This window comes from Ostrinia nubilalis, chromosome 7, assembly GCF_963855985.1.
Source record: "Ostrinia nubilalis chromosome 7, ilOstNubi1.1, whole genome shotgun sequence".
In the NCBI taxonomy this organism is placed as follows: Eukaryota; Metazoa; Arthropoda; class Insecta; order Lepidoptera; family Crambidae; genus Ostrinia; species Ostrinia nubilalis.
This window is the reverse complement of record NC_087094.1, coordinates 15,903,536-15,916,346: the sequence shown is the minus strand read 5'-3', so window position 1 is coordinate 15,916,346 and position 12,811 is coordinate 15,903,536. Positions and strand designations below refer to the sequence as shown.

At 34.2% G+C, this 12,811-nt stretch overlaps 1 protein-coding gene across 1 annotated transcript in view; it reads right to left on the bottom strand.

Annotated features, from left to right (window-relative positions):
• LOC135073405 (proton-coupled amino acid transporter-like protein CG1139) overlaps positions 1–12,529 on the bottom strand; it is a 64,751-nt gene extending 52,222 nt beyond the window's left edge. Inside the window, exon 1 of the mRNA XM_063967584.1 lies at positions 12,417–12,529. The gene's annotated coding sequence lies outside the window, so the exon portion shown is untranslated. The remainder of the gene's footprint in view (positions 1–12,416) is intronic.
• Positions 12,530–12,811: the final 282 nt, after the last annotated feature.

Genomic DNA, 12,811 nt, shown 5'->3' with positions numbered 1-12,811 from the left:
AAAATCTAGCGTTAAGAGTCGCTGGCTGGTATTCATCATCATCATCATCATCTCAACCATAGGACGTCCACTGCGGAACATAGGCCTCCCCAATTCTTTCCATGTTGCCCGGTTGGTAGCGGCCTTTATGATGTCGTCGGTTCACCTTGTGGCTGGTATTATACTCGAAAATTTCTAAGTGTCTCAGATGGAAGAGCAGTCGCCCGGCAAACGAAAGGTCGTGGGTTAGATTCCCACCTTAGGCAGTTCGACTTTTTCAAGTTACTTTAAAAAATACACGATGCACTTTGTTTCTATGAACAATAAATTTACAAGATTTACACGATTGAATTTTGTGGCTATGAACATTAATGGAAGAAATGAAAACGTAAACGGACTAGTAAAATGTACGTGCTGGTGAAAACACTTCACTGGCTGCTATAAATTGACTGGCAGAAAGTTAAGGATTTCATGTTTTGAGCAAGCTATTCTCTCGGCCATTATCCTGAAAATAATAAAATTTACTGATGTCTCCAATGTTGACCGAAGCGGAGGATCGCACTTCTTTAGGGGAGATTTATGTCCAGCTGTAGATTGGCTGAACTAATGATTTGACTATGATTTTAAATAAACTTAGAGTGGAATTTTAAAGTAGTATGCAAAGATGCGCATACAAACTACGAGTATATTACCATGACAATTAAATTCAGAAAACAATACGACAGTTCGTTATACTTATGACGTAGATACGTATAATATCTTGCCAAGTCCAAACACTTCTGAATTACTTACTTTTATTTTGCATTGCATACATTTAAAAATAATGTAAAGAATAGAATGCCCATGTATTATTCTTCTCCTGATACATTGGGTTTTCTAACTTTCCTAAGGGTTTCCTAATTCGACATTTTGACATATTTTACATACTGAAACTGTCGATGTGCCAGTTATACCAGGAGTTATTCTCGGAAAAAAGTTTGGTCAAATTGGGCCTTAGACAGACATACACAAAGTATCCCTAGCAATCTCTAATAAACGCAGTTACGTTACTATAATTGTGTCCTTGCAAAAATACACTATGCTCATTAACCGGTTAACAACCGAGGCGCAATAGTAAACAACGACCCTGACCGACATATGGGGATCTCTACCAACTATTAACGTGTTAATACAAATTACTGGAAAAAAAAACGTTAAAAGAAAATTAGGTATGTTATGTACATTTACGTTAATGTTACATTTAAAATTAAGTGCTCATTTATAGTACTGTTTTAGTTGACAATGTCTACTGCCGTTACGAATTTTCACAGCTGCTACAAATTACGTGTCTTGACTAAATATTTTTCCTTCATATTGAGTTGTAACGTCTTTTAATTTTGGTATAAAAGGTGGTTATATCATGGGTATTATGTTCAATTCCAAAACATTATGTAATCATAATCAAACATATATGTAATAGCGAACAAAGTAATTAATTAAGTAAGAAACATAGCCGTGTCACTATCGGATGCAGAATTGCCCGAATATCGTAAATTTTCCGAGCATATTGATAGTAATACTTGTATAGATATTCCTTCCTTTCGTTTCAATATAAATACGTCTACTGCACAAAGGCCTTCCCTAAGGGTTTCCACAACTTCCGGTCCAGAATTGCATACATCCTGGGGTTTTCCGCAATGCTTACCAGTTTAAAGCTATCGAAAATATCGACAAAACCTTATGCCAAACAGTTTTCTTTGTTTTTATTACATTTTTAATTCGATTTTTTAAATTATTACAAACATCGTTTTTGATGGTTTCACATGGATCTCGGCCTAGGAGGTTAATATAAATTACTTAATTTTTACCAAGAGCCAAAAATTATTTATTAAGCGATCATCATCATGTCAATGTCAATCTAAAATGTAACTTTCTGCTAATAAATACATTGTGAATCGTACTTGCACAGGTGTCTTGATCAGCCTCGCTCGTGAATAAGTTCAATTGACGACACTCTTCAATGCCAGTGTTGCATCTGTTTGGTCTTCAAGGTGGGCAACATACGGGCTGTCGTACAAACGATATGCTAGACATTACTGCCAGTGCCGGCATTAAGACTACTTGTAGGGTAGTATCGGTCTTTAATAAAGAATTTACTTATTACAAATTGAAATGCGACGTTACGGGTCTTAAATTCGCGACGGAAAATAAGTGTTTTGGGCTTCCCAAAACATGATACCCTAAGCAATTGCTTAATTTGCTTATGGAGTAATTCAGCACTGATTTCTGTACCTCACTAGTCTAGTTGTACTTGGTCCCTACAAGTTGACCAAAGCGACCGTACTTAGTCAAGGATTCGCCGCTATTCAATGCGGTTTTGAATCTGACAGAATATTTCAAGAAGTGCTAGATCTGGGATCTTTAACAGTAGATCTCAACATAGCATTCCATTTAGTGCTATATCTACTATAATGTAGTAGGTAGTAAATGTAGCCATCGTGTTATTTTAGGCTTTTGCTTTTCCAAGTATGTAGTAGAATATTTATTTAATAGGGCTTCCTGGTATCCTTCTTACAAAGTATTGTAATTACATACTGACAAGTACCTTATTTAATTTCCGATTACCTACATCAATATACCCATAATAAAGTTAATCGTATTTTGCGTAATAAATGTTCCTTCCGATTCTGAGAATTTTCTCAGTAGGTATTAGTTACTATGCCGAAGCGATTTGGTATCCATGCAAAAAATTTAAAGGCTTTGTAACATTAACCGATTAGAAATAATTAAAATTAACCTGTTATGTAACCGTATCAAATAATTTAATAGCCATAAAACTCGTTTGCCATAAAAATTTACATAAATTGGCAACCGGTTGAATTGTTCGGTTTCTTCAATAGTTTTGTTCAATGGTATAAAGATAGGTGTTGGTGATATGAGCACTGACAACATCAGGTAATTTTCTTCGAGGTGGGTAACTAGATTAAGGCCATGGGGTTCAATGGTAATACGCAATGAACTGTAACACGTTCTGAATGCTAAATAACAAGTTTTTTCTTTTCCTTCATTCCAATGAGGGCTATCGTTTTTATACTTAACAGTTGGCAACCCTGGCGATTGACAGGACAGAATAGTCCTCTTACCACTTTAGCGCTCACCAGTTGGTGCCACTGTCTTCGCTACTAGCAAGTGACAGGACCTTACTCTACAGTGGCGCTAACTGGAAAGCGCTAAAACGATAGCCCTCATTAGGCAAAGGCATAGGCTTCTTCAGAGTGTTTTGTATCTTCGCAAAACTTTTTTTTTTTTTCAGTGTTCCAGGCTTTCATATTTTCTTCCAGCCATTAGTCATTTCAAAAATGAAAACAAGGAAAATGTCGTCTAACAACATCTAATTAAGTCTCAAAATAATAAATTACTCAAAACATTGGTTTCAGATATTGTCTCGGAGATTGAGGTCGATGACCGAACACGTTTTGTAAAGTATTAAAGATTCGCATTTGCATTTTGTAGTCTCGACTCTCGAGTCCCTCTCTTAACGAAGTTATTCGCCCGCTCTGTTTGCGAATTCTTAAACTGTAACCTTTTAGGTTGGAATGTAAGTAGTAGGTACCTTTAGGTTACATTCCAACCTTTTGAGATACTTCCACCTCAGGTAAAGTTATAAAATGTAAGCCAAATATTATCTTTTGTTGTCTACTTCTACTAGTAATAGGAAGATTAGATTATTTGTATTGAATAGGCTTCGAAATTACTGGACCGGGTTGAAAAATTCTTTCACTTTATGATGAACACAGGCGGTACGTAGTTAGCCGGGCCAGCTAGTAGGCAATATTATCATTATTACAATCAGAAATCAGAAATATTTATTTGCTTTTACATGGTTTTACAAGATATTATTATTACAATTGTCATGTCCACATGTGGACTTAATTATTAGTCATGCAAATATTGAAAAAAAAAAAAAATGTAGTAAGTACAAAAGAACAATAATTATGTGATGTTATGTTATCATGTAAACATCCTTATTATGGCATTTATCCTTAAGGCTGTCCCCAATGACATCGGAAGACGATCATATTCAGGTTGGAGGTTTGGTGTTGACCTTTTATTGTAAGGTCATGACCAAAGATGGCTGAACTTAATTTTTGGGACCGAATGCTTGTTCCTGTCATCTGTTTATAATTTCTTATAAGGAGTAGAGTCCCTTGTCAGCCTTGTGTTGGATGTCATGGCTTATCCCGGTATATCTAGCCATATACTGTGATGTCTTATAATAGTATTTTTAAAAGCGTTTTTGCAACTAAGGCCCAGTTTTTTGATTCGTAGTTAAAACAACCAATCAAGTGACAAGTGGTTAAATATCAGAAAAAAATGTTTTTCGAACAATGGTTAGTTTGACTTTTAGTACATTTTTTAACCATTACTTTACAGTTTGTTAATATTTAACCATTAGTAGCAAAATTCAACAATTAGTTCTTTTAACTATGAATCATAAAACTGGGCCTAAGTCTGGTATAATGTAACATACGTACGCGACCAGTTCAGGCCAGCTCCGAAATATGTTTTTTTTTGGTTGGTACAAGGGGTCGTTCACTTTATCTTCAAAGGTATAATAAAACATCTCACGAAGTATTCGACTGCATAAAATAAAAACGAATTTCCTTAAGGTGCATTATAGGTACCTCGTTGGTTCACTAATAATATACCAAGAATAAAAAAGAAACTTGTGTCAATAATTCCATATCCACGAATTCTTGTACTATAGACCTAAACTTGATATACCTACATAGAAATGATCTACAAAGCACAAATAATGTAACAAACAAGTGTAACGAACATGCGACGTCTTTGTTATTCGAAACAATAATAACAAGGGTGCTGGGTGCACTTCGAAGTAATGTGAAACTTAAGACGGTGTTTAGTTTATTTATCAACCTAAGCCAATACAGCCAGTTCATCAGCCTCTAATGAAAAGATCTGGATAGACTCATTTTGTTTTAAGTTAAGGTTTATATTACACTCGCGTCGAATAAATCGCACCTCCCTCGACAAACTCTTCTTAAAGCGACAGGTATGGTTATAAAACTTTTAAATTGGGATTAATCACTATTCACCTGTTAAAGAGGACACGTGAGATCATTTTTTTGTTTTATAACCACAAAAATGTTGGTCTTGCTGAGGCACAACATTGGCCTCTTCAAGTCACATTTATGGTGCATGTTAACCGTTTATTAAGTAATAAAATGGGTTTTTCTTTAAGTTTATTTATTGGGCTTTCAAATGATACCGATATTGATGGTGAACCATGTTTGGGTTAAAAAAATCTTGAAGTAATTGTCGCGGGAGGTGCGATTTATTTGACGCCGATTGTAGTTCCTTATTGAAAAATTTGACTCTCAATTTCGCGTGGATTTCGACCGCCTGTGGGCTTTGGTTGGTATCAGCTTGGATATTGTTAGAGGTCGACGACTGATCCGGTCTTTAACAAGTTTTTTCAGGGTGTAAAGGAAAAAATGATAAAGACAGGGAGGTCAGATTACGTACGGAATATTGTTTGATCTTTTTCAAAGGACAACCAAACGTTTTTTTTATCCATTTCTATAAGATCCTATATTATTATACTGTTTGTGTTTATAGAATTTCATGTGAATTTCCGTAACATAATAATATCTCACTAAGGAATAACATAATGCTTTTTACTGATAAAAGAACTTTAGTTTCGGAGATTACTTCCTACAAATAAATAAACTTACAAACTCTTTGTAATATTAGTGTAGATTTCTTTTGTTGGTAAATAATGTAAAATAGTGGCGCATCTCTACAAAATGCCAGATAACTTTAAATTATGCTTATACCACATACAATACTAAGCCATATGTCAACGGACTATAAGACTTAATTTTCATTGCCATCTCATCATACCACAGCCTAACTACGGTTTTTCCACCGAGAATGCGCGAGTGCCGTGAGCCTTGTACCATATCCGGAGGTCGCTGCATTTAGACGTGACCGGGATATTTAATTATTGCCTATTACGAAAACAAATATCAACATGTTGAGATGTTTTAATCGTTTTCTGAATGTTAATTTTCCCAAATAAATGAGACGGTATAAATCCGTATTCCGTATTAAAAGAGATTGCAGCTTTTGGGGTTTTTTAAGAGAACAAGCTGGCATGTTAGATGTCGTCTTATCGTAATTAAATCTCGTTTTAATGTCGTGATTCCTTTGTTTCTACTTATCTCTTGTTTCTATTTGTTTTGGAATAAAAATCGCGAGAATTTAATCAAATCGTAATTACTAGGCATACAAACGAAGTGACTAGGTACAGCGTCACGTAACGACGGCGTGACGTTTCCATAGAAACTTATCTTACTCTAACGAGATTTGAGTTTTATTTATAACTAGCGGCCGCCCGCGAGATCGTACGCGTGGATCCGTTTTACCCCCTTAGGGGATGAATTTTGCAAAATCCCATGCTAGTGAGTACCTACGTTCTAAAAGGAACCCCCATGCAAAATTTGAGACTAGGAGTCTCACTTGTAGTTTCTGAGATTTCGTTATGAGTGAGTGAGTGAGTCAGTGACCTTTCGCTTTTATAGATATAGATAAATAAATAGATAAAGGAGACATACTGTATACGAGTACGGCAATATCAGTGTAGTTACGTACAGAAGTAAGTAATTTTCACATGATGATTTTCCAAATTACGATAGGTACCTACAATGAAGAAACAAAAGAAAATCAATCATACTTAAGTCATCATACTTCACAATAGTCAGTTAAGTTTTCCAATACTTGGAATCATTATTCGTAAGACAATGTGCGGTTTATGTCGTGATCATAGATTTTCATCAGAGATCTATATCACTGAACGTGTAAAGACATTATTTTGAATTACTTAGGGTTTTCCTTGTATAAATATGAGGGTATTTTGTTTATTTTCATTGTATAAAACAAAAAGATAGGTTTTTAATATATATAGCATTTCCCGACGCAAAAAATGATATGTCAATGTCCTTATTTAGGTAATATGACCTTTATGTAGTACAATCAAAATAACTAACGTGTTTGATTTGTATCATACTCGACACCAAAAAATAATTGACATTATTTTAATGGATTCTTTTTTGGAAATGTTTTTATTTGCATAAGAGTGGCTATCGAAATTATTTAACGATCTACCTACGTTTTTCTATTAAGATCAAGGTCAAGCGACTCTACTTTTCGCATTCTGTAATATTAGTCTAAGTTGGACTTGTGTTCTTCTAAAGTTATTTAAATGACAATGAGAAATGAGAATACAAAAGCAGTTTAAAGCATTTACTTTAAAATTTAATCTTTGAACGATTTTAACAGTCTTCAATATTATTTAATCGTATTTTTTTCATCATTATCTGAGATAAAGTATAATTGAAATAACATAAAGTATACAGGGTGGAAACGTTAAGTGATCTCACTCGATTATTTCTAAACTATACAAGATATTGAAAAACTGGTTACTGATCCTTACAGTGCTTCAAGAGCTCTTTCAAACGGTACCAATAATAGGTTACAGAATAAACTGGATCTATCTGAAAATTCAATGTTTCCAGCTTCCATACTAAATGTATGCCAGACACACAATATTGGAAGTGTATTTTTTTTATTTAATAATAAACTCTTAAAATAAACTCGTAAATTGTATTCTTATTTTAAATTATTAATGGAAAACATTGGATTTAGGCTTTACTTGCTATAATATTGTCAAGAGATGAGTGTCATGAATGTGGTACTATAAAATGTATGGAAGAAGGAAACATTGAATTTTCGGATAGACTCAGTTTATTCTGTAACCTATTATTGATACCATTGGATAGAGCTTGTGAAGCACTTTTAGAATCAGTAATCAGTTTTACGATATCATGTGTAGTTTTTAAAATAAAGTGACTTTACCAAATGTATGGAAGCTGGAAACATTGAATTTTCGGATAGATCCAGTTTATTCTGTAACCTATTATTAATACCGTTTGATAGAGCTCATGAAGCACTTTCAGGATCAGTAACTAGTTTATTGATATTTTGTATAGTTAAGAAATAATCGAGTGAGATCACTTATCGTTTCCACCCTGTATAACTTTTTTATTTGTACTTTTAAAAATAATCATGTAACTCTTTCAAAATTGTGATTTTGAAGTTCTATAGTTGCAATAAAATATACTTAAATGATGCAGCAACTCTAGCAGCAGCAAGTCACCAGTGGCAGATAAAGTTAACTACCTTAAACGATATTTAATGCAGAAACACGTGCATCTACAATGTTTGTCTGATAAAATGCTATATTTAGGCTTTTTAAACGTCACATTAAGATGAATAATGAATTAAATAAAGTTTGAGCCAAATATTGTCACATGAACCGAATAGCAACGCAAGTTTTGATTGGTTACAAACAATAAACATAAAATTCTAATGTATTTTCATCCTCGACGCGTTAAGAGTGAGTGGTTGTTTGTTCAAACGAATGTTTCCATTTATCGGTAAAATGTTTTGTTCGATAGTTTGCAACTCATCGGCAGTGGTTCTTAACGTTCTGTTAAGATGACTCTACGATATTTGGAAAATATTACAATAATTTTACATAGGTTTTACGCTATCTTAGAAAGGCCAAAAATCTTACTGCAAGTCATAGCGTTTTCCGAATAAGTATCATAAGAGGTATGGTGGGTTGATGTTATGTTATGTTATGAAGCAGTTATTTCTATAAATTCACGTAAAGTTATTTGTTAAATTCGAGTATTCTGTGTGAACCTTTAAATTACAATACAGTAATGTTCACTAAGCGTGATAACAACGTAATCATAAGCCACCTTGACATTTTCCAGCTATGAATAGAATGTAATAGGTGTTGTGATTCAGTCTCGCTGGTACTATATTATGTACTTTATCGGAGATATACTTTTGAAGTGCTTTTTAAACTCAAAACATACAGGGTGTCACTTTTAAGTATCGGTTAGACAAAACATTAATTCTACCGCTCTGATGCAACACGCCTTTAAATCTTACAAAAAACCTACCCATACAGATTTTCATCTGTAATCAAATCAGCTAATTAGTACGGGGACGTCAATTTCTTTTTTTGGGGGTCTGGATATTGTTTCTCTGTAGCTTTCCGTTTATTTTGAACAGTAGAATCAATTCTTTACTTTGACCCATACTTAAAGCGACACTTTATACGAAATAATCCTATACAATTTGCACAGAGGCGTAATATACGAAAGGAATTCGAATGCTTCAAAAATCCGTCTCCCATATTGTTTATTTACGAAAATCTATTAACAATAGAGAGTTTTGCTTATGTTTATGGACTCCGAAGATGATATTGACCTATTGTTTCGAGATGAGCCGATTGTTCGCTGACCTTCGATCGATTATTTTGGCATAGTTGCTTGACTCATGCTAGTTTTGGTTCGAAGGTAATTAATGATTAATGTTGGTTCGTTGTACCCGAGGTTGTAACATTTGTGGCATATTTGGTCCCACGTACCCTTGTAAGTGACAATAGATAGTTGGGGTCAGATAGATTAATTTAGGTTTCTTGGATCTAGGTTAGGAACTAGTATTCGTCGTCGTTGAATGGTTTTGGGCATGATTATTATAACAGTGTGACTGGTGTTATAGTATGTGTTAAATATTAGGCTGTCGTTAAATTGATACTACCAGATAATCAACTGTAGACATTAGTGAAACTTTTATTGAGTAGTTAAGTAGAAATAGGTTGTAAGTTAGTACTTCCTTCGTGAAATAAAATAAGTAATAAATTAAATGGGTACTTATTATTAGTTTTATGTAATAAGAAATTGATTTTAAATTTAAATAACGAAGGAAATAGTTAAAACGATTGCACATGTGCTAGATATTCAGATCTTAAATGCACATAACGCTAGTCGGGAAAGTTCATTTTTGTTACGTAGGTAATAAGCCTTGTCATTGTATCGATAGCTAATGTGTTCCTTATGTAACTGGAAGTTACATGTGTTATGAAACGACGTTCAAAACGGAATTCAAACTCAAGTACTTGCATTGGGTGAATTGAATTTGATAAGATAGGGTCACCTCCACTCTTCCTGTCGTAGTCGCAAAAGACGAATATGAGTCAAATATTTGTCATCATCATCATCATCATTTCAGCCATAGGACGGCCACTGCTGAACATAGAACTCCCCCAATGCTTTCCACGTTGATCGATTGGTAGCGGCCTGCAGATATTTGTTCTCACGTGTGATTTATAAAAAGATTTTAATAGTGCTCTTACATACTGATAAAGGTGAATATACAGCAGCAAGGAGCTGGATGTAGGCCGCTACCAACCGGCCATTGTGGAAATCATTGGGGGAGGCCTATGTTCATCAGTACTATGGGTGAAACGATGATAATGATGATGATCAGTGCACTGAAATTAAAAAGGTAGGACCATTAGTTTTATTAATGCGAAAAGTTTCCAAGTCTCAAATGCTCAACCAATTTTGTTAATATACTCCCATATATCTAAGAGGAGGATATAAATAAAGCTACCTTTTGTCGCTAGAATAAATCTCAATGGAAGTAAATTGGGGATAAAAGTTTGTGCGGGCAACCCATCCTTCCCTCTCATCCATCCTCATCATCATTGCGATATAAAAACACATTTCTGACCCTACAAGGTCGGCCAGAAGGTGCGGTTTTTTGTAAGTTGTATCTCGTAAGATATCCTACAAAAAACTTGTGACCTTCGATTAAAAAGCAAAAAAGTTTTAGTTTGGCCTTCAATTGTTTTTTCTGATAGCTTCAAGTTTTCAACCTGTCAGTTATTAGGATAAATCAAGGACAAAATTAAATGTGTATTATTGGAATATCTTCAATTAGAGAAGCGTTTTTGTTGAACCTTACCCACGGATCGGTGACCCTCGTGGCCTGAACGGTTCAATAGGGGAAGGCTCACCGGTGAGCTCCATGGTTTATATGGAAACACTAAATTTTTAAACTGGCGTTCAACGTGTTAATAAACGTAAAGTTCCGTAATACAATACGGAATGCCTGTCGAACTCGGAAGCCCTTGAGTAAGCGCTCGTGTTGAATACGGACTTGCATTTTACAATATTACTCACTGCAGCCTTGCTGCAATGTTTTAAAATTAATCATCGGTCCACCCACTGCCGTTTAAAATTACAAAGATTAATTATTTATTCAACCTTAACACAAGTTTTAAAAACCTGTCTAAACTGAAGACGGTTCAGGCTTAAATAAAATAAGTTTTTGTATGGGACCGACATCGATAACTCAATGAAAATTGTTGCAATTTTCTATTTTATTTACTGCATTATTTATAGTTGTCCGTCAGTGTATATTATTATATCCTATCAGCCTTTGGCACTTTCCAAACGAAACATTTTATTTTATTTCCGTAATAAGATTACGATCGTTTTAGTGATTTTTTGTCTTAATTAAGTTCAACAACGGAATTCAAACCCGCAACGGTAGCTTACGTGGTTAAGTGCGTTAACCGCTAGGCTGCAGACGACAAAATTGTGTCAAAAACACAAAATTACTTTAAACGTTTTTCTTAAAACCCTTTACAATGCCTTTAATTGCATGCGGGTTCTGAATCGACAATTAAATCTTAATTAAGAATTTTAACTGTCGAGTGAATTTCGCACTAATTGACTTCACTGATAACGCGTGATTAACCCTCGATGGATCGGTGGCGTAAAGGCCACGGTAGAGTCGCGTGGTCGATTACCAGGCAATTAGAAATCGATTAAAAAGAAACCAGGTAATTTTTCTTTATAAACTGAGAGACTAAAAATATATTTTTATTGATTAAATCATCAATGAGATCTCATCTCGTAAAATAAAAATTACGTGAGTCAAAATTAGTAACTTCACAGGAAAATGAAAACTATCTTAGGTTATTGTATTAGTACTTACTATGCATACCTACTTAGTTTACTTAATTTGAGAATTTTAATGAACTCTTATTTAAGCAGTGATTTAATTGAATTTCGTTTGTCGAATTTAAAATACGTGTGAAATATTTAAAAAAACATTATTTTTGTACAAATACTAATTTTGAGGTTTAAAATCTACAATCATGCCCGAAAAAAAGCTACCATAATTCTGCGTTTAGGATAAACAAACAAAATATTTTTATGCCAGAATATTATGAGAATTTTTCATTAGCAATTAATCTGCGGTGCACTTACTCGTAACTAAAAAACAACTGAAGATAAAATTACCCGTATACAGTATCAAAACACATAAATATTATTGATAGCCCAATTAATTTAGAACTTTTGTATTTTCCCTGTTTATACTTTATTTCACGGTTAATGACACAACTTAATGCTTATTTTATTCGCGCACCCAAAACAAAACAAAACAAAACAAAACTTATTCAAATATTCTACCCACAAAACAAGCTTAATCGATAAATCACTCACTTTCCTCTTCCTTTATTATGCACGAAATCTGAATCCCTTGGCTTTTTTGTCAGAAAAAATAAAACAAATTCGCGCCGCGGAAGATTTTTTAACGGACGCGTGCGCTCGCGCCGTCGCGTTAATAAACATTGAGACGAAAGACAATCGTAAATATTCGATTTTTGGATTGGATGCTGGCTGGTTAATGTTGGGCTATTCATCAAAATGTTTTCTTTGAAGTTTAGAATGCTTTTTCGAAAACAAAGTCAACTTTCTTTTCAAAATTACGTAATTTTGTTTTTGGGTATGTGAAAGGGAGAGTTTTAGAGATAGCTATGCTACAGAAGCCTACACGTAGAAAGATATTTCTTCAAGTCTCTATGAGGCATTTTAGATGTCGCACGTAGTTCAAATTT